The sequence below is a fragment of the Herpailurus yagouaroundi genome, unplaced genomic scaffold (assembly GCF_014898765.1).
Source record: "Herpailurus yagouaroundi ecotype Mexico unplaced genomic scaffold, PumYag 210, whole genome shotgun sequence".
Taxonomy (NCBI): Eukaryota; Metazoa; Chordata; class Mammalia; order Carnivora; family Felidae; genus Herpailurus; species Herpailurus yagouaroundi.
Window position 1 is genome coordinate 2,180,105 of NW_024412441.1, and position 22,856 is coordinate 2,202,960.

General features: G+C 38.0%; 1 long non-coding RNA gene across 1 annotated transcript in view; it reads left to right on the forward strand.

The window, feature by feature from the left end:
- Positions 1-22,856, forward strand: part of LOC121016258 (uncharacterized) — a 219,622-nt gene that overhangs the window by 2,004 nt on the left and 194,762 nt on the right. Inside the window, exons 2-4 of the long non-coding RNA XR_005784183.1 lie at positions 2,525-2,790; positions 4,486-4,579; positions 5,172-5,258. This is a non-coding gene — a long non-coding RNA (uncharacterized LOC121016258). The remainder of the gene's footprint in view (positions 1-2,524; positions 2,791-4,485; positions 4,580-5,171; positions 5,259-22,856) is intronic.

Genomic DNA, 22,856 nt, shown 5'->3' on the forward strand with positions numbered 1-22,856 from the left:
TCGAAACAGGCTCCAGGCTCTGAGCCATCAGCCCAGAGCCTGATGCGGGGCTCGAACTCACGGACCGTGAGATCGTGACCTGGCTGAAGTCGGACGCTTAACCGACTGCGCCACCCAGGCGCCCCTCAAATCTTATTTTCTATCCAAAGGTAGGTTAGACAATATGTATACCATCCTTAGCATTAAATCGACATAGCAGAGCGATGAAAAGCTGACATACTCCCCTCAAGTAGATGATAGTTCAAGGGGGAAAATGTCCCAATACGGATTGGGCTAAACTCAGTTTGGAGCCCCATGAATTCATGACTTTGTAAATGTCAGTTTGGTGCCATCTTTTAAAGCATAAACCAGCTCACATCTGGTGTCCTCATTCATCTTTTTTCTTTTCCCGCTGGAGCTTACGCTCCATGAGGAGAGGTACTTTGTCAGCCTCATCACTGTCATTTTCACAACCATCCACTACTCTCACACTTCGAATAAAATCCAGCCCTGCATGTGTAGCCACTGCCTGCCTCTCTGCCCTTGTCACCCTCCACTTCCCTCTAGCCACCAAGCCCCTTGGTATTCATGAATGCACCAGCTTCTGCCCACTTTGCTTTTTAAAATTTTCATTCTTCTCACCTCCCCCGACAGGTCTTCCTGACTACCCTTCCAAAATTTGCATCCCTCCAAACCTGGCATGCTGCTTCCCCTTAGTCTGCTTTGTTTTCCTTCACAGTATGTATCACCATCTATAAAAAGTTTTTAGCAGTGATAGTAATTCAGTAATATTCAGAATGGGTAGAACTTTGGCAGGTGAAGAACATCCCAGAATAGGAATGGGTATAGACATCAAAGTTACCTACTGGGGTTCTTAGGGCCGTTAACAGACATAGAGACAGCAGGACAGGTGTGTATAGAGATAAATAGCTAATCATTGATGAATTGTCTTGATTTGTATATAGAAATTTGTCATTTCTTATTTGTAAAATGGAACTAGGTGATCTAAGCAGAGTTAAACACTCTGCATTGGGTCCAACAGTTCAGTATTACGTTGGGGAGATAAATGTAGAAACTATCAAATCCATAATAAGGTAAAACCTGGTTTCCACCAATTTAATCTCTATTAAAAGCCTCATAAACCACATTTTGGTAAAAAGGACTAATATCTAGCTCACAGCTATGCCCAGCTTCTAACTCAATTGGCATATGTTTCTTCATATTCCTCTTTAAAAAGTCAATGGTTTATGAAATTATCCAAATACCTGAATCCTTCCCTAACCAGAAAAAGTCACTAAATGCAAAAGAATTTAAATTGCACACAGTCCATAATCCCCGCAGGCTTTTTTCCCCCAAGTGCAAGCTTTAGTTTCAAGCAAAGAAACACATGTAAAGCTCAGTAAATTTTGGGTCGGTGGCTCTATGATTTTGATTCAATGCCCTGATTTTAACCCAAGCTATTGAAATAGCCAGCTGCTATTTTTCCCACCCTGTCCCTTGACTGTATCAATTCCTCTTTCCACTTCAGGAGGAGTGAAGATGGAAGGCTTTTCTTCAGCAGAGTCTCACTCAGCTGAACCCCCATTTGTGGAGTCTTGTGAGAGGAAAGCCCTGTGGAGTCCTAGAGGGGTGGGTGCCTCTAAGACAATGCTTCTAGAAAGGCATTCCTTTCCTAGAGTCACTTCAGAATGCTTACTGTGCTCAAGCTGCAGGCCTCGAAGCTAACACAGTGGTCGGAGGGTCAAAGGTCACTTGCAGTCCCAGTGGATCTCTCAGTGTAGACAGTATCCTTTGCTCAATTCAGTTGAAAGCTCTTTGATCAAATCTTATCTTTGGGAAGGTTTGAAAGGTGTGGAAAGCAAGAAAGTCCCAACCTTGGGCTTTCCAGAAGAATCTCATCTCTTGCTGTTGACTTTTAAATGGCTGTCTTCTTCCAATACCCCCAGGCCATTTGGGAGCCTCTACAAGGTTTTCACAACACGTATCATGTAGAGATCAATGTGGCTCCCTCAGCATCCACAGCCTATGGGTAGCAAACTCCTTTAGATTCAAGATTATGGAGGGAATGGATTTCTCTCAAGTCTGAAGGGGACCTCACACTGCTCTAAATTTCATTTGTTTTGTAAGCCTCCCTGACTAACACCAGAGGCCTGGTTGACAGAGTCTTTTCACATCCGTTCCAACTCTGGGAGTCCAGGTTTTTGCTCAGGCCCAGATAATTCTTGTAGTGAAAAAGTGAAACTTCTGTTCTAGCTAATTCAGTCTTCGGCACATTTGCTACTGTTTTTTAGAAGCCAGAGGCGATTTACAAGGGAACTTGCAAAGCCATTTTGCCTGAACAAATTCTCCATCTGGTGATTCACTGAACATGATCTCTTATTTCTTAAAGGAAGAAATGAGAAATGGACTTAGAAGGCCTCATGTTGATATTTACCTGCCAAGACATCTTAACTCCGCTGACTCTCCAGACAGACCCATTTGTAAATTTACATTTAAAAACAATCTTTCCACATAATTTCCCACCATTCCTTTGCTTCTGTCTTAGGTGAGTGAAGCTGCAAGTTGAGGCCCTGTCCACATATAAATACTGGAAGAGCTGAAATCCAGGGAAACTGCTGAAAAAAAAAATTGACAACAACAACAAAAGACTTTATTTTTTATTGCACAAGGCCCACATATGACTTTGAATATTTTTTAGTCTGTTGTTTGGTGACGCCTAAGAAGAGTCCTGCTGCCCCTGTTCCTCACCTTGCCTCCCGTGGAAAGGGAATGATGTGCACAGACTCTTGTTATGCAAAGGGAAAAAACAAGGTATTTTCTCCTGGAGGGATGACTGTGGTCTCACACAGGTTCTGCTGTTTCTTCTGGGATGCTCTCAATTCCCCAAACCGCCTCTGACCCCAAGCTCCAGCCCTTTGCCTTCTCCTCCTCCTGGTTGCTGGGTCATCCTTGATGGTCTACGGTGTCCCTGCAAACTTTGCTATGACCCCGTTGATCTCTGTGTCTCCTGATTTCCTAGAGCCAGGTGTGCCTTCCCACTTGAGGACCTGCTTTTTCTCATGAACTGTATCCCTCCTGCCTCTGCCCTTTCCACCTCTAGAGGTAACGTCTCCCCATCAGGTTGGTTAGCTTTCTAGCCAGCTTGTGCCTAGGAAAAGAGACTGTGTTTGGCTCCTTCCCCTGCCCCCAGTGCTGCTTCTTGAAGGCCACATACTGCTTCTCATTCAGCTCATTTTCTTTGTGTTCCTGCGACCCTTGTTGCTGTTTGACTTTGGATCTTGCCTTCTTTTTATAGTCCTCTACCGTTAACACTGGAGGACAGAATCTGGGCCAGATATATGTAGAAAGAGAGCTAGGAAAAAGAGAAGAGGAACTGACTGAGCCAAGAAGGAGTAAGAGGTTCACAGGACACAGGGAAATGGAAACATTGCACATCATCTTATATAAGGAAACAAACCAAGACATGCACTCATTCGCTCATAAATGTATACATTCATTCATCAACTTAACACTTGTCTGTAACAAATACTGTACCTCTGAGTTGTCTGTTTTACAAAATTGCTCAAGATTATTTCTTCTCTCTGTGCAGGAATTTTAGACTTACACGACCGTCCTCCAACACAAATGTGAAATGACCATTCTCTAAGCTGGAGACACTTGTCTCCCTTTTGCTCAGTGTCAGGAAAAACACAAGGCCCTGATCTGCAGCACAGCTTGACGAATTTGAAGCTTTTGCCCAGGCTCTCATATAATACTCATCCATTCATTTATTCATTCAGTCAAACTTTTAACTGATATTTTTTGAGCAAGAACCTAGTATGTGCCAATTATTATTCTTACACTCCGGAAGTGGCAATGAATAAAACAAAGTCTCTGGTCTCATGCAAGTTACTTATTAGAGGAGTAGGTTGAAGGGAGACATACATATACTTTCAAGTGTTGATGAGTTCTGTGAAGAAAAATCAGGTGGGCAAAGGGATAGAAAGTCCTGAGGAAAAAAGTTGCATCATTAAACCGCGTGGCAGGAAAAGGCTCCACCAATATAATAAGTTGTAACATGAAAGGATAAAATGTGGGAGTAAGCCATATGGATTTCTAGAAGAGAGCCTTAGATAATGGGAGCAGGAAATCAATAATCCTCAACCAGAAGACTGGTTGGTTTATTCAGAAAATAGCAAAAGCTGGAGTTATCTAGTAGGCCCATCTCTTATGAGCACCCACAAACCTTGTGTTTTTCCAAAAAAATAATATCCACTTCGTTATGATCACCTGTTTAGTGCTTATCCTTTCCCTGTAGGCTACGCATAACCTGAAGCAGGAAATCGACGGCTTGGATTACTCCCACATCCTACTGCTTGCTCAATATCTGGTACATCGGAGGTGTACCATAAATAGTAATCAAATGAATGAGTGGATGTCTGAATAAATTGCCCTATAAAATGAGATAATGCACATAAATCTTTTAGCTCAGTACCAGACATACACTCCACATTTAATGTATTTCAGGGACAATATGTTGCTGCTGATGCAGGTGATGCTGATACAACCCAGCAGAAGATCAACTTCTTCCTGAAGATGGAGCGACTACTCCTGGTCCGTGGTAGGTCTTTATAGCAAGAAGGCCTCTTTAACTGCTTCTTGTTGAAATGTATCCATTTGGTGTGTGCCCTGTGAAACTGCAAAGCGATAGCAGCAGCAAATGCATCTATAATGGCATAAACATGTAACAGCATCCAACTATACAGTCAATAGCAAGAAGGCAGCTCTTAATTCAGCTCTTAATTTGCTCTGGCCTTCCAAACAAGGAAGAAGGTCTTCAGAGAGAAAACACTTAAATCATGTAAAATGAAGATTGTCATCCAAATGAGGGATTAGTGAAAAGGAACAGAGCTACTAGAAGTAAGTTCCATATTACAGGCCCACATACAGAATCAATAGATGTTCTTTCAAAGAGCCAACCCTCACAACTTTTGAAGCATCACATACAACAAAGGAAGTCTCAATTTGAAACAAAGGAGGATTATGGATCTCAGAAACTGAGAAAAGGTGACATTGTCATAGAGCCATGAAATTCTGGGTTTGACAGTAAACAAATCAACTCGTGATGATTACACAGCAAATATGTGGGATATTATAGCTGGTAAGTGTTGTAGAGGTTATTTCACAAAGCATCTTCATCCTTTATTTCATAGATAAGGGAACCCCTGTTTGGGGCTGCCATGTCTCTCCCAAACTTTTGTTACCAGTGGAGCTTAGAACGTAGACCATCTGTCACAGAGGTAAGTGTTTCTTGAATTAATCTCCATAATTCCATTACTGGTCTCTCTGCTCACATTATTGCCCTTCTATAGTCTATTCTATACATAATACCAAAACGATCTTTTAAACCTGAATTCAGATCATTTGACTATGCCTAATAAACTTTCTAGTGGTTTGTTATCACAATTAAAATTCAAATTTCTTATAATAGTGTAGAGTACTTCTCTAGCATACAATGTTGCCTGGCACGTAGTAGTCACTAATGAACGAATGGACTTCTTTTTCCCCCAAATAATAGTATAAAACTGTCCAGTCATAATAAACCTGCATAAATAGATTGATTTAAATAAAATATTCAATGGTATTTCCTCTAAAATTAATGTACATAATGAAATTCAAGCAGAGTAAAAGTTGGGTTAACAGAATTCAATAATCGGCCCCAGATAATTTATTTTAGTCTCCATTACCTAGTGGATGACCACGCATTCTGTCTGGCCCAGCCTCATTAGGCCTGTTTACCAATGATTTTGATGACAAATGGAAAGGAAATTTATGAAATCTGAAAGCACAAAGTTGGAAAGGATAATAAATAGAACAATCGACGTTCAAAAATGTTCTGACAGGCTGGAATTCTGAGCAAATTCCAATAAGATGAAATTTAATAGCAATAAATGCAATGTCCTGTATAAAAGTTCAAATATTAATTGTATAAGTACAGGATGGAGAAACTTGGTTTGGCAGAAATTCATGTGAAAAAGATCCGCAGGATTTAGCTGACCACAACTTTAATAAGACCCATCAGTCTGAGGCAGATGCCTTTAAAAGGTCCCATTCGTAAGTTGCATTAGTAGAAGCCCTTTTTCTAAATTACAACCAGTAATCGTTTTTCTACACTGTAGCTCAAACCACATCCGGCATATTTTGTTCAGTTCTGGGCGCCATATTTTAATGGGGACACTTAATCCAGAGGGGGGCGGAAAACAGGGTAGAGAAAGTCTGAAAACCAAGTCATGGTTGAAAGAATTGAAATCCCAGATCATGCCAGTATTTTAAGTTCTACAAGATACCAGAAGAGCTTCATTTTTGCTGTACTCTAAATCAGAATACGAAACAATGGCTTTAAGTGGGCAATCAATATACTGTTGCTGACAGACAATTTTGAATCCATGAATAAGTGACGTAAAGAAGGAAGGGAACTTTCATTGAACGTGGAAGAAAAGTATGTGTACCTGGAGTTTTACAATAAAATCGCCACTTGTGTAAGTTGGAATACATAAACTATTTGCCACTGGAGATTTCCAAGGCAATAGAGGAGCCAACAACTGTACCTCATCAGTTAAAAACACTGAGTGATCGCATAGGCTCTGCGTTTAGGACCTCCAAACCAAGCACACAGTTCTTCCCCACCTCCGTAACTGTCCAGAGTGGTCAACTCAAGAGCCCCTTTCAGCTCCACAGTCCATAATTTGCTGTGTATGGAAATTGTTGCCTTGAAATTGAAATCATTTCCTAAGAAACTTGACTTATTACTCCCAAATAAAAAGTCAGATGCTATTCTGGAGCCTGCAGAAAAGAAAAAGAAAACTTTGTCTCTTTTGGCAATGATACATAAAACTTAGCAACCCAAATAAAGACCAACTATGGTAATTCCTGACCAACTATGCCCACCAGGACTCATCAGAGAAGATAGAAATGCTCATCTCTCAGTCTGTCCTGAAAGAAATCTGTTTACCTAACACCTCATAGTTCTTTCATTGCTTATGGAGTTGCTAACGACCCACAGTATTATATCATACAATAAATAATGGAACTACATTTATTTTTCCTAATCTTAAATATCTTTTATTTATATCTTTTCCTTTGAATATGTGTTTCTGTTGATTTTTGTTATTTAAAATCCTGTGATAGTTCTCCTTTGATAGGTTTAATTGAATTAGAGATGATCTGACATTGAACTATCCTTGAATTATTTTAACAAACCATTTGTCTTTAGAAAAAAAAAAACATTTATATTAGGGGAAGTAGGGGGTGCCTGGGTGGTTCTGTCGGTTAAGCATCTGACTTTGGCTCGGGTCATGATCTCATGGTTCATGAGTTTGAGTCCCACTGTGGGCTCTGTGCTCAGGGTATGGAGCCTGCTTCAGATTCTTTCTCCCTCTCTTTCTGCCCCTCTCCCTCTGGTGCTAACTCTCTCTTCCTCTGTCTCTGTCTCTGTCTCTGTCTCTGTCTCTGTCTGTCTCTCTCTCAAATAAACTTTAAAAAAAATAAATAATATGCTTATTTTTAATCCACTATTAGAAAAAGTTAGCAATTTATGAGTATTAAATTTATTAGTGTTTTTTTTATTTCTCATCTATGTGTAAAAGTAGAGTGTATTTTTATAATGATAATATTTGATTATTAATATTTTCCTAATCCAATGAATGAGTTGTTTGGATTTCTCTTTTTTTCTGTGTTCTGAAACAGTGTTTACACAGAGAAATAATGTATTTCTTGTAAGTTGTTCTGGAGAACAACTAAATGTTGTTACTTCAAAACTATAAATATCTGCTCAATAAAATACACCACAGAGTGAAGTAATAACCTAAAGATAAGGAAGATCCTACAAAATGGAACAAATGTTTTGACCATATAAAGGACTTATTAGAATTAATAATAAAAAAGAAAGAGATCACCCAATTGTGAGAGAAAAAAGGAATAAATATGAACACACAATTTTCAGAAGGGTAAAAGTGAATGGTAGTAACTAAAGGATATGATGTTCAGATTCATTAATAATTAGATCATTGACAGAATAAGAAAGCAATATCCCTTAATACCCATGACATTGACAAAAATTATAGAGCTGGATAATGCCAAATATGAGTGGAGTTGGAGATAAGAAGGCCTCTTGTACTCTTGATGGTGGTGAAACTATTATATAATGTCTCAGAGAGACATCTGGCAGTATTTTGTCACAGAGTATTCACATGCCTATGATCCAGTGATGCAATACAGTGAAATTCCAGAATGGGACATGTTCTGTGATGTTTACTCTAGATTTATGTGTGATTGTGCAAATGGAACACTGGTTATATACTAAGGAGGTAGATATGAAAAATGTAGTAGATTCACACTATGGAATTCCATGCAATGATTGGAAACAACCAAGTGGACAGATACAAACATGGGAACGTGGATGGATCTCTAAAACACCGAGAGGAAAGAAAATTATAAGGTAAAATTGAGGCTATAACACAATGTCACTCGTGTAATCAAAAAAATACATGCACACAAAATACCATATACACTTTCTATGTTAAGTTCAATTTTAATCATATATATTAATTATATTGGGGTGGTTGCTATGAGAGTAAAGATAAAAGGAATAATGAGAATAAAGATGAATACATACTTCACCTCCTCTTACACGCACACACACACTTTCAAAAAATAAGAAGAAGCCTCACATCAACATATAAGAGAGTGCCATGAACTAAGAAATATGATTAATCAAACCTTCTGCACTTGAGATAAAACAAAACAAAAACTACAACAGTGTCTCTTAGAACTCAAGAGACTTCAAGAAGCTGGAAATGGAGAATTGTCAGAAATTCGGGAGAGAGGGTTCCCTCATGCACATGTCTCCTTGTCTCTGTGCGTTAGCCTTGCTCTTCTCTCTGTGTAGATGCACTGTTTTTATTTTCAGCACGCATGGCCAGAATTGCATTTTGTGTCTCTCCCACATATTTACGTTGCCTCCTTTCAAAAGACCAGCCTAGGTGGACTTTTGGGGGTGGGTGGGAAAGCATGTAATTCACAAGTAAAATTAATGAATATGGTAGATCACACATTTTTGTTATTATAAAACATAAAACTGCATCTAATGTAAAAAGTGCATCATCTGTCTTTGATGAGAAATAAATTGACAGTTTCCAAAGAGGAATTCCAGTTATCAATTTATTCAAATATATCCATAAGCTCCTGAAAGAAAGCTTTTGAAAATCATGTTTCTTTAGTTATAAAAATTTTATACTTCATTTCTTCTTCCTTCCTCCATTACTTTCTTCCCTCCATTTTTATTCCTTTCTCGCCTTTTATCATTTGCTCTATCTTTTCTCCTTTACCTTCCTTTCCTTCTCTTCCTTTTTTTTCACTTCCTTTTCCTCCTCTATCTCTGTCTCTATCTCTATGTTTCTATATTTGCTCTTCCTCTCTCTCTCTCTCTCTCTCTCTCTCTCTCTCTCTCTCTCTCTCTCTTCCCCCTCCCTCCCTCTCTTCCTCCCTCTCTCTCCTTTGTCCATAGTGTCAATACCAAAAAGGTTCAAAAAAGGAGTTGAGTGATTGGATCACATAGTCTACTAATTGACTTTTAGGGAAAGGGAGTTTTCCAAATGAAAATGTTGTCTTTAGTAACATGATACAGTACTTCCACGAAGCTTTTACATAGGCTTTCCTTTGAATGCAATACCACCAAATTTGATAGATTTTGGTTCTGTCTTCTGAAAATTTACAACATATCCTGATATCTAAAAATCCACATCTCTGTTAGCCAGAGAAGACTAAACAAATAATTATCAACCAGTGTTTCTTACTCTCCTGATTTGGAATAGAAGTTTTGAGCTAGGCATGACATTCAAGTAGAAATATGAGCCAGCAAGGTTGCCACAGTGCTTATAATTTCACTGCCCTCCTCAATGATGAAATGAACAGAGATACTAGAATTGGAAGCATGATGTTTCCTGGCTATGTGTTGCATCGATCTCACTTCATTGAGTACTTCAAGCAAGGAAGTCTTGTGGAGTGTGGAAATAATAGAGACATATGATGAGCACTTTAAAATTCAGAAAGCCATTCAAAAACACCCACCATGTAATTAAGCTGTTTATTTTTATTTTCAGTCTATTAGAATTGGTAGAATATTTTCACTTTAGCACCAGCGTGTCAGTGGGACCACAGGGTAGGGTGAGAGGGTGTTTATAGCCACCAGCATAATGTCTGAAAAGGATTTACTTTCTCCCCTACCCACTCCACATCCATGAAATTAAATAAAGGATTATTTACATGTTTGTTTTCACAGAGATAATGAATTGTTCACTGGCTACCGCCTTATCCCTCTGCCTTCATTCTCTTAGTGGGTATTAAAAAAGTTAAGTTTTGTTTCCTGTAAATGGTGTTATTAAATCACAGAAAAAGCTAATTTTCAAGAGCTTGTTGGGTAGTTGTAAAGATCGCCGTAGGGCTCTTTCCATGAGCTCCAGAAAAGATGTGGTGAGAGGTTTTATAGCTACTAGCTTTTCCCCTCCTAAAATGTATGCCATTGTTTTTAAAACTAAATTTGTTTAGTTATGCATGTGAGGGGAGACTGTCATGTTGCAAATCCTTCCAAATGTCTTCTACTTCGCCTATAGCTTCAAGGTATGTCTTCTCATCTCTATTGACAAGAGTATGAAATTTGTAGTTTTTTGTTCCTCTGAAGATTCAAACCAAAACTACTTCCTAGTAAAAGGGTTTTCAGGATCAACTTCACCAGAAGTCATTCTTTTTTTTAAAAAAATTTTTTTTCCACGTTTTTATTTATTTTTGGGACAGAGAGAGACACAGCATGAACGGGGGAGGGGCAGAGAGAGAGGGAGACACAGAATCGGAAACAGGCTCCAGGCCCTGAGCCATCAGCCCAGAGCCCGACGCGGGGCTCGAACTCCCGGACCGCGAGATCGTGACCTGGCTGAAGTCGGACGCTTAACCGACTGCGCCACCCAGGCGCCCCAACCAGAAGTCATTCTTAAAGAATTCCCCTTTAATTGTCATAAAGTATAGTTCTGATATTCATGGCCTATCGATATCAATGTGCTTGTCGAAACCTATAGTCTCTCCTGCACCCCTCCCTGGAGTAAACCCTCTGTTCTCAGCAAGCAGATAGTCCCCTCTCAGGATATGTTCATTCTTGCCTCCTGTACTACGCTTTCCTGATCTCTCAACGTGTAAACATCTTACACTTTCCTCAAAAATAAAATTCTATTTCCACATAAAACAAACAGACACACAAAAAACCAAGCCAACCAGCCTATCAAGCTTCCCTCATTACTCCTGCCAAACAGCCCTTTTTCATCACTGCATTACTCCAGTACACGGGGAACTTATACAATCCCTTCCCTTGTTCTCTGGTTATTTTCTTCATGGACAGTAAGGTCAGGGAATCTGTTGACTATTGCTTGATTTTTTTTTTTTTTTTTTTTAACTTGCCTACTTGGTAAGGAAAAGCTCGACAAGCAGGAGACATCTTAACAAATACTTTTTAACTCGATAAGTGGCTATCTGGTGTAGTCATTGCCTTAATTGTTAGAATATCTACCCGGTTGGCGCCTGGGTGGCGCAGTCGGTTAAGCGTCCGACTTCAGCCAGGTCACGATCTCGCGGTCCGTGAGTTCGAGCCCCGCGTCAGGCTCTGGGCTGATGGCTCAGAGCCTGGAGCCTGTTTCCGATTCTGTGTCTCCCTCTCTCTCTGCCCCTCCCCCGTTCATGCTCTGTCTCTCTCTGTCCCAAAAATAAATAAACGTTGAAAAAAAATTTTTTTTAAATAAAAAAAAAAAAAGAATATTTACCCTGTAATTAACTTTCATTTCTTAGAAATTCAAATATCTGGGTTATAAAGCAGGGACTGATCAGCGTATATCAAATGTATCCCTGTGGATAGCCCCTCTCTGCCTTCTCTTCCCATGTAAAGTCTGGTATAATTTAAAAAAAAAATAATAGTATTTTTATTGTGTGATATTTCAAACAGAGAAACTAGAATAGAAAAATAAATATTGAGGCTTAAATATGCAGCATACAAGTAACAATGTTAGACACTACATGCCAAGCATTCATCTATGAATTTTTTATTAAATTCTCAAAACACCCCTCTTATGCGGTACTATTATTATCATTCTGTTTTTCTGACTTAGCATGCAGTTGTTAAGTACTTTGCATAAAGTCACACAGATTGTAGGTGGCAGAGGACAAATCTGAAACAAAGCATTCTGGTTCAGAACCTGTGCACATAATTCTCATCCTATACACCTTTTTGCTTTGCCTTTCCATTAAATCCTAACATGATGACACATTTGCTTTAGACTTTTATAAATAACCTTCCTTCTGTAAACACCTTTCCAATTCCATTCCAATGACTCTCTCAGTGAGATGACGATTATTATTAATTCAATGTTTATCAATCCCGTGTGTTTCTGCGCTTTTACTTGTGCACTTATATTTACTTTTGTGCGGATATTTGTGGACTATTACTTTTGAAAGGTTTACATTTTTATTTAAATATATATCATTTGGCAACTGCCTTAATTTTACTCAACGTGTTTTATAAGATCTATTTCCATTATCATATATGCCCTTGACTCCTCATATTATCTGTTGTCTAGTGCCCCAGGGTAAATACACCATCAATTTCCTGCTCATGGACATTTATGTTGTTTCTAGATTTTTGCAAGAAGAAACAGTGCTACAGTGAACACTCTTATATGTGTTTCCTTCAGTTCATATGCTTGAATTATTTTAGGGAGTATAACTGGGAGTCAAATTACTAGGACATAGGGTATGACAATTGATCAAGTGGCTTTCCAAATTGGCTACGACAGCTGGTCGGCCCACTAGACTGAATGAAGTTCCTGTCTCTCTACTTCATTGCCAACATTGGTGTCTTAGACCTTGTCTTTTTGTTAATGAGCATGGAATTGTATCATTATTTAATATTTATATTTCATGAGTACCTGTCGAAGCTGAAATTCTCTTCATTTGACTTACATTCATAGTTCTTCTCTGTAAAATGCCACTTCAACTCTCTGCTCATTTGTCATTTTTTTTATTAATTTGCAGAAGTTACTTATAGATTGTCAATACTAAACTCTTATTTCTATTAAATTTTTAAAATATCTTCTATTCAGTTTAATTACTTTTAACTTTGTACTTGGTTCCTTTTGTAATGCAGATATTTACAATTTATATGGGATCAAATTTATCATTTTTGTGATGGTACATGTAATTCAATGGATTTTATTTAGTATATGCAAAGAATATATGCAACCATCACCATAGTCAGTTTCAGAATATTCTTATCACCTTCAAAAGAAACCCTGTACCATTTATCTATTAACTACCTCTGCCTCATCCCCCCATCACTAAGAAACTGCTAATATACTTTTTATCTCTATAGATTTCCCTGTTCAGGACTTTCAGATGAATTGAATGATATGTGGGGTTTTTTTGTGTGACTGGCTTGTTTCACTCAGTATAAATATTTTCAAGATTCTTCCATGTCGTAGAACATTTCAGTATTCCATTCCTTTTTATTGTTCAGTAATGTTCCATCACATAGATATAAATTTGTTCATACATTTATCCACTGGTGGACGTTTTGGTTGTTTACGCATTTTCTGTTATGAATAGTACTGCTATAAACTGTCATGTATAAGTTTCTACATGGAATATTTTTATTTCTATTGTGTACGTATGTAGGAATGGAATTTCTGGGACATTTAGAACTTCTGTTTGATGGTTTCAGAAACTATCAGGCAGTCTTCCAAAGCGGCTGCACCATTTTATTTTCCACCAGTCTAGGAGGGCTCTGAGTTGTCCACATCCATACCAGTTCTTGTTGTTTTAATTCTACCATCCTATATGTATTTCCCTGATAATTAATATTATTGAACATCTTTCTATGTGCTTTTTGACCATTTGTAAATCTTTCTTGGAGAAATATCTATTCAGACCCTTTGCCCGTTTTAAAAATTAGGTTATTTGTCTTTTTATTATTGAGTTGTGAGAGTTCCTTATAAATTCTGGATAGAATTTCCTTATCAGATATATACTTTGCAATATTCTCTTTCATTCTTTGGGGTATCACTGTTTTAATGGTGTCTTTTGCACAAAAGTTTATTTATTTTATTTTGATGAAGTCCAGTTTATCTTTTTTTTTTTTTTTTTTTTTTTTTTTTTTTTTTTTACTACTTGGGTGTTTAGTGTCACATCTAAGAATTCTTTGCCAAACCCAAGGTCATGAAAATGTACCCCTATGTTTTTTTTTTCTAAGAGTGTTATAGTTTTAGCTCTTATATTTAGGTCTTTGATCCACTTTGAGTTAATTTTTGTAGAGTGTATGAGGAAAAGGTTCAACTTTATCCTTTTGTATGTGGGTACCCAGTTGTCTCAGAACCATTTCTCTATTTTGGTGTATAATTCTCTTTATATGTTGCTGGATTTGTTTTGTTAGTTTTTGTTGAGGATCTTTGCATCCTCATTCATTGGAAATACTGGTTTGTATTTTTCTCTTTTGTGTGTCATGATTTTGGTTTTGGTATCAGGGTGATACTGAACTCATAGAATGAGTTGGGAAGTATTCGCTCCTCTTTACTTTTTGGAAGAGTTTGTGAAGAATTGGCATTTATTCATTAAGTGTTTGGTAGAATGCAATGGTGAAGCCATCTGGGCCTGAGTTTTTCTTTGTTGGTACATTTTTTATTACTGCTTGCTATAAATCTAATTAGATTGTCTATATCTTCTTGAGTCAGTTTTGGTAATTTGTATCTTGTTAGGAATTAGTCCTGTTAATGCAATTTGTTGGCATACAACTGTTCATAGTAGTTTTTTATAACCCTTTTTAATTCCTATAGGGTCAGTAATAATGTCTTCTCTTTTATCTATAATTCCGATAATTTGATTCTTTTCTCTTTTGTTCTTGGCAATTGAGGTAAATGTTTGTAAATTTTGATCTTTACAAAGCACTAGCTTTGATTTCATCAGTTTTCTCAACATTTTCTAGTCTCTATTTCATTAATTTCTGCTCTAATCTTTATTATTTCCTTCCTTCTCTTTTCTGTAGACTTAATTTGGCCTTTTTTTCAGTGTCTCAAGAGGGCAGGTTAGATTACTCATTAGAGACATTTCTTTTCTCTTAATATAGGTATTTACTGCTATGTATTTCTTTCTCAACACTGCTTTAGCTGCATCCCATAAGTTTGGGCATATTGTGTCTTCATTTGCATTCATCTAAAAGTATTTTCTAATTTCCCTTTTGATTTCTTCTTTATGTCATTGGTCATTTACCAGAGTATTGTTTAATTTCCATGAGTTTTCTAAATTTTTTCCTGCTATTGATTTCTAATTTTATTCCATTGTGGTTCAAGAACATACTTTGTGTTATTTCTGTCCTTTTAAATTTATTGAGATTTGTTTGTGTTATTGTCTAGCTTATGGTTTATCCTGGAGAATGCTCTGTGCATTTGGAAAGACCATATATTCTGTTGTTAGGTTTAATGTTCTATAGTTGTCTTTTAAGTCTAATTGGTGTATACTGTTGTACAAGCCTTCTATTTCCTGGTTTATCTTCTATTTGTTTTTTTTTCCATTAGTGAAAGTGAGATGTTATAGTCTCAACTATTGTTGTAGAAATGCCTTTTCTCTTTTTATTGCTGTCAAGTTTTGCTTCATGTATTTCGGTACTCTGTTATTAGTTAGCATATGTGTTTATAGCTGTTATATCTTTTTGATGGATTGACTCTTGTATCACTATAAAATGTCTCTATTTCTGGTAATTTGTTTGTTTGTTTTACAGTCTATTTTTTTCTGACATCAGGATAGCCACTCCAGTTTTTAGTCTTTCTAATAATTTTAGTCTTCTAATAATTTTCCTACTACTTTCTCCTTTCCCTTGTTAATCTCATTATGTGTACATTGGTGTGTTTAATGATATTCCACATTTCTCTGAGATGCTCTCCATTTTTCTTCATTCTTGTTTTCTCAATTTTTCAGCTTGCACAATCTCTACCATTCCATCTTGAGATCACGTATTCTTTTATCTTCCAGTTCAAATCAGTATTGATCCTCTCTAGTGAAGTCTGTCATTTCTCTTTATTTTTTTAAAATTATATTTTCTTATATATTATATTTATTCATACTCTCTGACCTTGCCTTACTTTTTAAATTATGGCTTTCTTTAATCCTGTGAGTATGTTTATAATGGCTACTGTAAAGTCTTTTCTTATAAATTCAACTCTTGTTCTCTCTCATAGGTAGTTTCAGTTATCTTCACTTTTCTTTCCCTATATATGGGTCATATTTTCCTATTTCTTCACATGCCTCATAATTTTTTCTTGGAACTGGGCATTTTGGAAAACATGTTATACCTGTTCTGGTACTGTCTCCCCACTCCTATCCAAGCCAATAACAAGGCTTATTACTTGTTATTTACTTATTTATTTGCTTAGTAACGTACTAGATTATTTTAATGTCATCTCCTCTCCTCCTTACTTCAGTGTTTAGCCTCTGATGTTGTTCCCCAGGGATGTATAGGTTTGGATGTATTCACAGCTGCCCAGAATGACAGAGGCATTGGTAGGACTCTGCCTCTTTTGCCTTGACCACATTTATTGTTAAACTTCACTAATTGCCAGCTGATTACTCTATTGCATTTGATAATGCCCTGGGGTATAAATCGCTCTACAAACTAATCCATTCAGATTTTGGCTGCTTTGAAAGGTTAGTTTCTGAGGTCAGTGTCGGTTTTTGTTTTGATCCTTGCAGGGCTCTTCCCAGCTGTATTGTTCCCTGTTCTCTTCCACAAACTAGTTGGCCTACAGTTTAAGCTACATCTTCAGTCTCCTTCCATTTGCCTTTCACCACAACCTCTCCTGTTTTAAGAGTGCCTTTAGGCTTGAATTTCTTCATTCTAGCTTGCAAAAGAAGACAGTTTCCTAGAAAGAGATGAAGAGCTATCTGTTTAATGGCCTACTTCTCTCCCCAGGCAAAAGTCTCTGCACCAGGGATCTGAGGGAAGGGAAGTGACAAGGATCTCTTCTCTTCAAGGTCACCTCCATTTTAGGAACCAAGAACTCCATGGAGGAGGGGAAAGAAGACTGGGGGTCTCTCAGTTTGCCTTTCCTGGTGTAGAAACATGAACTCATGAGCCAGAGAAAGAGTAATCCAGGTCTCAGTGGAGCCTCCCTTCATTGGAGGCTGGGTACAAGAAAGGAGTTCCTTCTCAGTTGTACTCACCTGGGACCTAACCTCAGCAACAAGACACTTGGGGCAGGATGAAAAATACTGCCATCTTACTCCTGCCAGGAAGAAAGCCCTCCTCCTGGGTTCTGGGGGTAGAGGGAGCCCTGTGGCACCAGTCTGGAGGGGAATCTCCACCTCACTGATCTGGAGGGGAAGAGAGAGGGAGTAATCATGGTTCAAATACCACACACTTTCACTTTTATTACCCAATTTTCATAGATATTTTTGAATAGATGTTTCTTTATATGCCATTTGCCCATTAGGACAATTTCTGAAAGTTTTCATAAAAAAATAGTTTTCACCAGTTTCACTGGGGAGCATTTCTTAATACTATCATCGTGAAAGTGAGTACTGTAGTCTCTTAGCCCATTTTAATATTTTTGTTTTACAAGCTTTATAGATATTTCAGACTTTGAGTTGCAGAGTATTTAGGAGGGAAAATAAATTCTTAACATTAGAAGTTGACATGCAGACAACTGAGTAAATTGACCTGGTTAATAATCAGTCAATTAAATGAAAATAGTTTCACTGAATTAGCCTCTAAGAAGATCATATTTCCCAAACTAGCCAGTTATCTTGTGACATGTTTGGTAATATATTCAATAACATCTCAATAATATCTCATTTGTCTAGTAATTATTCATCTAATAACTCCTCAATACACCTGAGAAATAGGAAATAATCAAAACTGGTCTTTAGTAGCCAAAAGAGCTGCCATAAAATTAGTGTCCTAAGTGTCATAAACAATATATCAGATGCTCACTGCTATTTTAGAAAAAGTTTTAACAAATGTGGTTTCCCAGTTAAAAGGTGAGAGGCACATTAAAGGGAGTAGAAGGCACAAGGATAGAAATGGTGAACAAGAATAGATTAAAAAAATTATACAGTGCAAATAAAAAAACCAAACAGACTGCCATCTATACATTGCAATTTTCTGAGTACAACAGAATTATTTAAAACTGTGAGCAACTGACTTTATGAGTAATTACAGAACATTTAGCATACTCCAAGGAAATGAGGATACTTTGGAAATATTTCCATCCCAAAGAGTTAAAGTAACACATGTTAGTATTTAAGGGGGTGCTTTACTTGTGTGGAAGAGTAGAAAGAGAGGCTGAGTTTCTCATTACAGCTGTGACATGAAGTGCTTCTATGTGTAATGGAACAGTCATGGTGGGCTTGTTTTGGAATATACCAGCTAGTCTGTTGGATAGACGCTAGGTGAATATTTGTACAATGGGTGAATTAATGAGTCAGTCAACTAATTTTCACAAGTGTTTATTAAGATATTAGCAGTTTATCAGAACTGGCTTTATGATAAACTTTGCTATAACAAGGGGTATGGCACATGGAGATGGCGTATGCCATGGATCTACCAGTGTTAAGTCATACATCTCAGCCATCACCAAACATTGTCACTACCAGCTTTCATGCTTTCAAAAGTTTTTGACTGAATACCTTCACTTTTATGGTTTGTGTGTTTTTTTGGTTTTTTTGTTTTGTTTTGGTTTGGTTTGGTTTGGTTTAGTTTGATTTGGGGTGTTTGGTTTTGGTTTATTTATTTAACATATTTTATTTTATTTTTTAATGTTTATTTATTTTTGAGAGAAAGAGAGAGCACATGGGCAGAGGGAGAAGCAGAGAGAGAGAGAGAGAGGAAAGAGAGAGAGAATCCCAAGCAGGCTGTGTGCTGACAGCGCAGGGCTTGATCTCGGGAACCATGAAATCGTGACTTGAGCCAAAATCAAGAGTCAAACGCTTAACCAACTGAGCCACCCAGGCATCCCATGTTTATTTGTTTATTTTATTTATTATTTTCAAATGTTTTTATTTATTTTTGAGAGAGAGAGAGAGAGCCAGCACAAGAGGGGGAGGGGCACAGAGAGAGGGAAATACAGAATTCGAAGCAAGCTCCAGGCTCTGAGCTGTCAGCAGAGAGCCTGATGCAGGGCTCGAACCCGCAAGCTGCAAGATCATGACCTGAGAGCCTAAGTTAGACACTTAACTGACTGAGCCACCCAGGTGCCCCTATTTTTTTTTTTTAATTTATGTTTCACTTTCTTTTCTTTTATTTCTTTCCATCAGTTGTCAACACAGTTGACTTTCTTTATGAGATCTTTTATTTTCTTTCTTCCCCCCCCCCCTTTTTTTTCATACCAAGGAAGGGTTTATCATACATTGTAACAAAGAGGGAACAACTGAGGTTTGGGACAACTAGATAATGCCAGCCCCTGAGGATGCAGCTGGCTCTCATGCAAATCTCATTTGAGTTTGAGATTTTTGAGCTAGGAGGTAGAATGTACCTGGGTTCAGTCATTAGGAGCCCCAAAATGTGGAAGTAGTAAGATAGCATTCAGAGAGAAGAGAGTAGGGACCAAACCAATGGTCCAAAGAGCTATCCCACTCCCATTAAGTTAGGCAGAGAGACAGTGTTATGCTGGAAACAGTCCAGGAAGTGAAGGAGAGTGCAGGGAGGCTCAAGGGGGGAAAGAACCTGGAGTGATTTCTGGAGGAATGACAGCCTGCGCCAAACCCGTTTTGTATGTATCTATGGCTGTGTTCAGCCTTAGCCCTAACATGTATGAGGCTGGGGTAGGAATAAATATGGAGCCTCATACATTATAGGCATAATATTTAAAAGTCATAAATCAAGTTAACAAATTATTAAATAACATATGTTCTGTCTTCCTGCCTTGAAGGATATACCTTTACAATGATCCCTAAACTCAGACCTGAATTTAGAGTTCTCTGATGTCTGGGAGTTCCACAGAAAATGATTATGTAGAGAGGGCTGGCCCACAACTCACGGCCCTGACCTGCCCCCTTTTCTCTCTTTCACCTCTACTTTATCTTGCACTATTAGAAGCTCCACTGTACTTGTGGGGGTACCTCGCTGCATATACCTCAGTTCCATCCATACTCTGCACCAATAACACCCCCTTGACCGTCCCTCAGGCCTGGAGAGTACACACTAGCCAGTTGTGGAATTCAGAATCCTGGACCGCCCTCTAAACCTTAACCTCACAAAGTCCTCCCACTGAGGGGAGAAACATGAACTGAGAGAGCTAGGGCAACACCTTCTAAAGCCCAGGGTGAGGGAGGGTAAGAGCTAAGGGTAGTACTGTCTGTAATTGTTAATCTAGATCATATAGGAGTCCTAAATTCTTCCTGTCTTTTCAGGTGCATCACTATTCACCTAGGTTAGGTTAGACACCTCAACTCTGCCCAAATTAAAAAAAAGAAAAAGAAAAAAAAAAAAAAACAGGATAATCTTAACAAGATGGTAAATATTTCTCCCTTTATTCTTTAAACTTGCTCCTGGGAGAATTCCTAGGATTCATGGAAAAAGTTTAATTTCTCTTGGTTTTCTAGGTATCCTTACTAGTTTTTATTTTTTATTTATTTATTTTTATTTTATTATCTTATTTTATTTTAATGAGCTACAACAACTATAGACTGGTTGTTTATAGAAAGCTCTTTGAAGGTAGAGCTGTCTCATTCACCTTTTCTTGGCCCATCTTATTGCTCTGGGCCTTGTACAATAGATGCTCAGCAAATATTTGTTGAATACTGTGGTACCTAGGAGCCAGAGATGAAGAAAAAAGATAAACATTGTTAAAAAGCACAACAAAAACATGAGAGAGGATGTACTTCTGTAGTTCCTTTTTTTTTGTGGCAAGAGAGTGGCTATTTAGAATAATTGAAAATTCAATTATTTATTGCTTGTGAATTTCTTTCTTTCTTTCTTTCTTTCTTTCTTTCTTTCTTTCTTTCTTTCTTTTTTTGGAAGAATGCTTGGTGCATTGAGCATAGTTTGGAATAGACATCAGGGTGAAGAGGACTGGTCATCACAAACATAAAGCCATACGCACAGGGACCATTCCCCAATTAGAACAAAATTTTCTGTAGATGTAGACCAAGAAGAAGAAGCAAGCTGAGTTGTCAGTTAGCCTGGGCCTATGCTTTACAGAAAAGTGGGAAGGAAGGAGGTCAGTTCCCCCAGGGGGAAGCAGGGAAATAAGATATCATTTTGAATGTCAACTCTTGTGCAGCTTAATTATTGAGTACTTTCTATGTTTCTAACCCTCACAAGAGTTATGCTGTACACAATAAGCATTGCTGTTGTTCAGAAAAAAGCAGAGCCAGTGTACATCCCAGTTGGCAAGAGCTGATTTATGAAGAAAATTGAATCTAGGCCTTAGAAGTTAGGTCAAATTTAACGAGGTCATGGAGAGAGGTATGTTATGTGAGTTTGAGGTCTGAGGGAGTGTTTCAAGTGTAGGAGAGAATTAGTAGACCGGTCTGACTCTAGCAGAGGATATTGTAGATATCCATATTGTACATGGATGGAAAGGATTGGAATCATATCGTGAAAGTTCATGGTTTAAACTCAGTGTTCAAATTTAACATGTCTCATACCCTGACAGATCTGGATGCCCACTGTTATGTAATGATTAAACACTTACCTAGTATTTATATCCTATGCATTTATCCAATACTGAGTCATTTACACCTAATAACAACCCCATAAGGACTTTCATAATTTCCTTTTTGCGAATGAGGGAACAGAAATACAGTAAATAATCAGCCCTACACGTCACAGCATGCCGCTTTGCAAACTAGAACATGTATGCGGCCCTCGCGTTTTCCATTGATTGCTGGCTGGTACCTGAAATCCTTCCACTTGTAGCTGTTTTTTAGGTTGCAAGTGACTCCTCTGGGACAGTGCAAATTCCACTGGGTAGAGAAGGAACACGCTAAGTTCTTAAGTATCATGGATCAGGGCTGTAGAAGGCATAAGGTCAGCATAGAAAACATGTTGTGGGGGCGGGAGGAGGTGCTTTCCAGGAGAGAAGGATGAGAATGGCAGGTCTAGAGCTGCTCAGACTAGCTTACTTCATATCTGTGCTGGGTGCTGACCTGGGTACAGGAAAGCAGAAATGGGTGTAGGCTTTCAAATGCAGGGGCCTAGTGAAAGAGGTAGTTTAGGCAAATCAGCCCAATTTGTGCATTTCCTAAAGCGACAAGACTTTAGGTATGGTAGACTTGAATCAGCCACGATTAAGGCAGCATTCTATGTGATAATCGGGCAAAGGTCACTGGAAACCACAGGAAGTGATTTATAGGGGTTAACCTAACTTGAACTGAGTCTACACCTAGAGAAACAACACAATCATTTTGTCTTGAACCAGAGTGTGTATTCACTTCTCTTACATGGTCTGACCCTGCTGTCTTCACCACCACGTAAATGGACAAAATGAAAAGATTACTCCTCAGAGGAACTCTACAGTTCTGTCTAGGCTGAAGGCTGACTGTTCAAGTAACTCTGTGGCTTTCAAACTTGCTTAAAAACCTTTCTTAACTAGCTTAGGGTAGCACTTGATTCTAATACAGTATTATTAAATAGTAAATTCACGGGATCATTTAAAATGCTCCGGTTCATTTAGAAAGCCTAAGGGTTTTTTTGGCCTGTTTTCAATTAGTCCTTAATATTTCCCCCCTTTATGTCCTCCTCTGTGCCCTGTTGTCCAGTAAAGCCTCTTTTATTGATCTTCAATATTGAAAATTCTGTCTTTGTTGGTCTTAGGTCA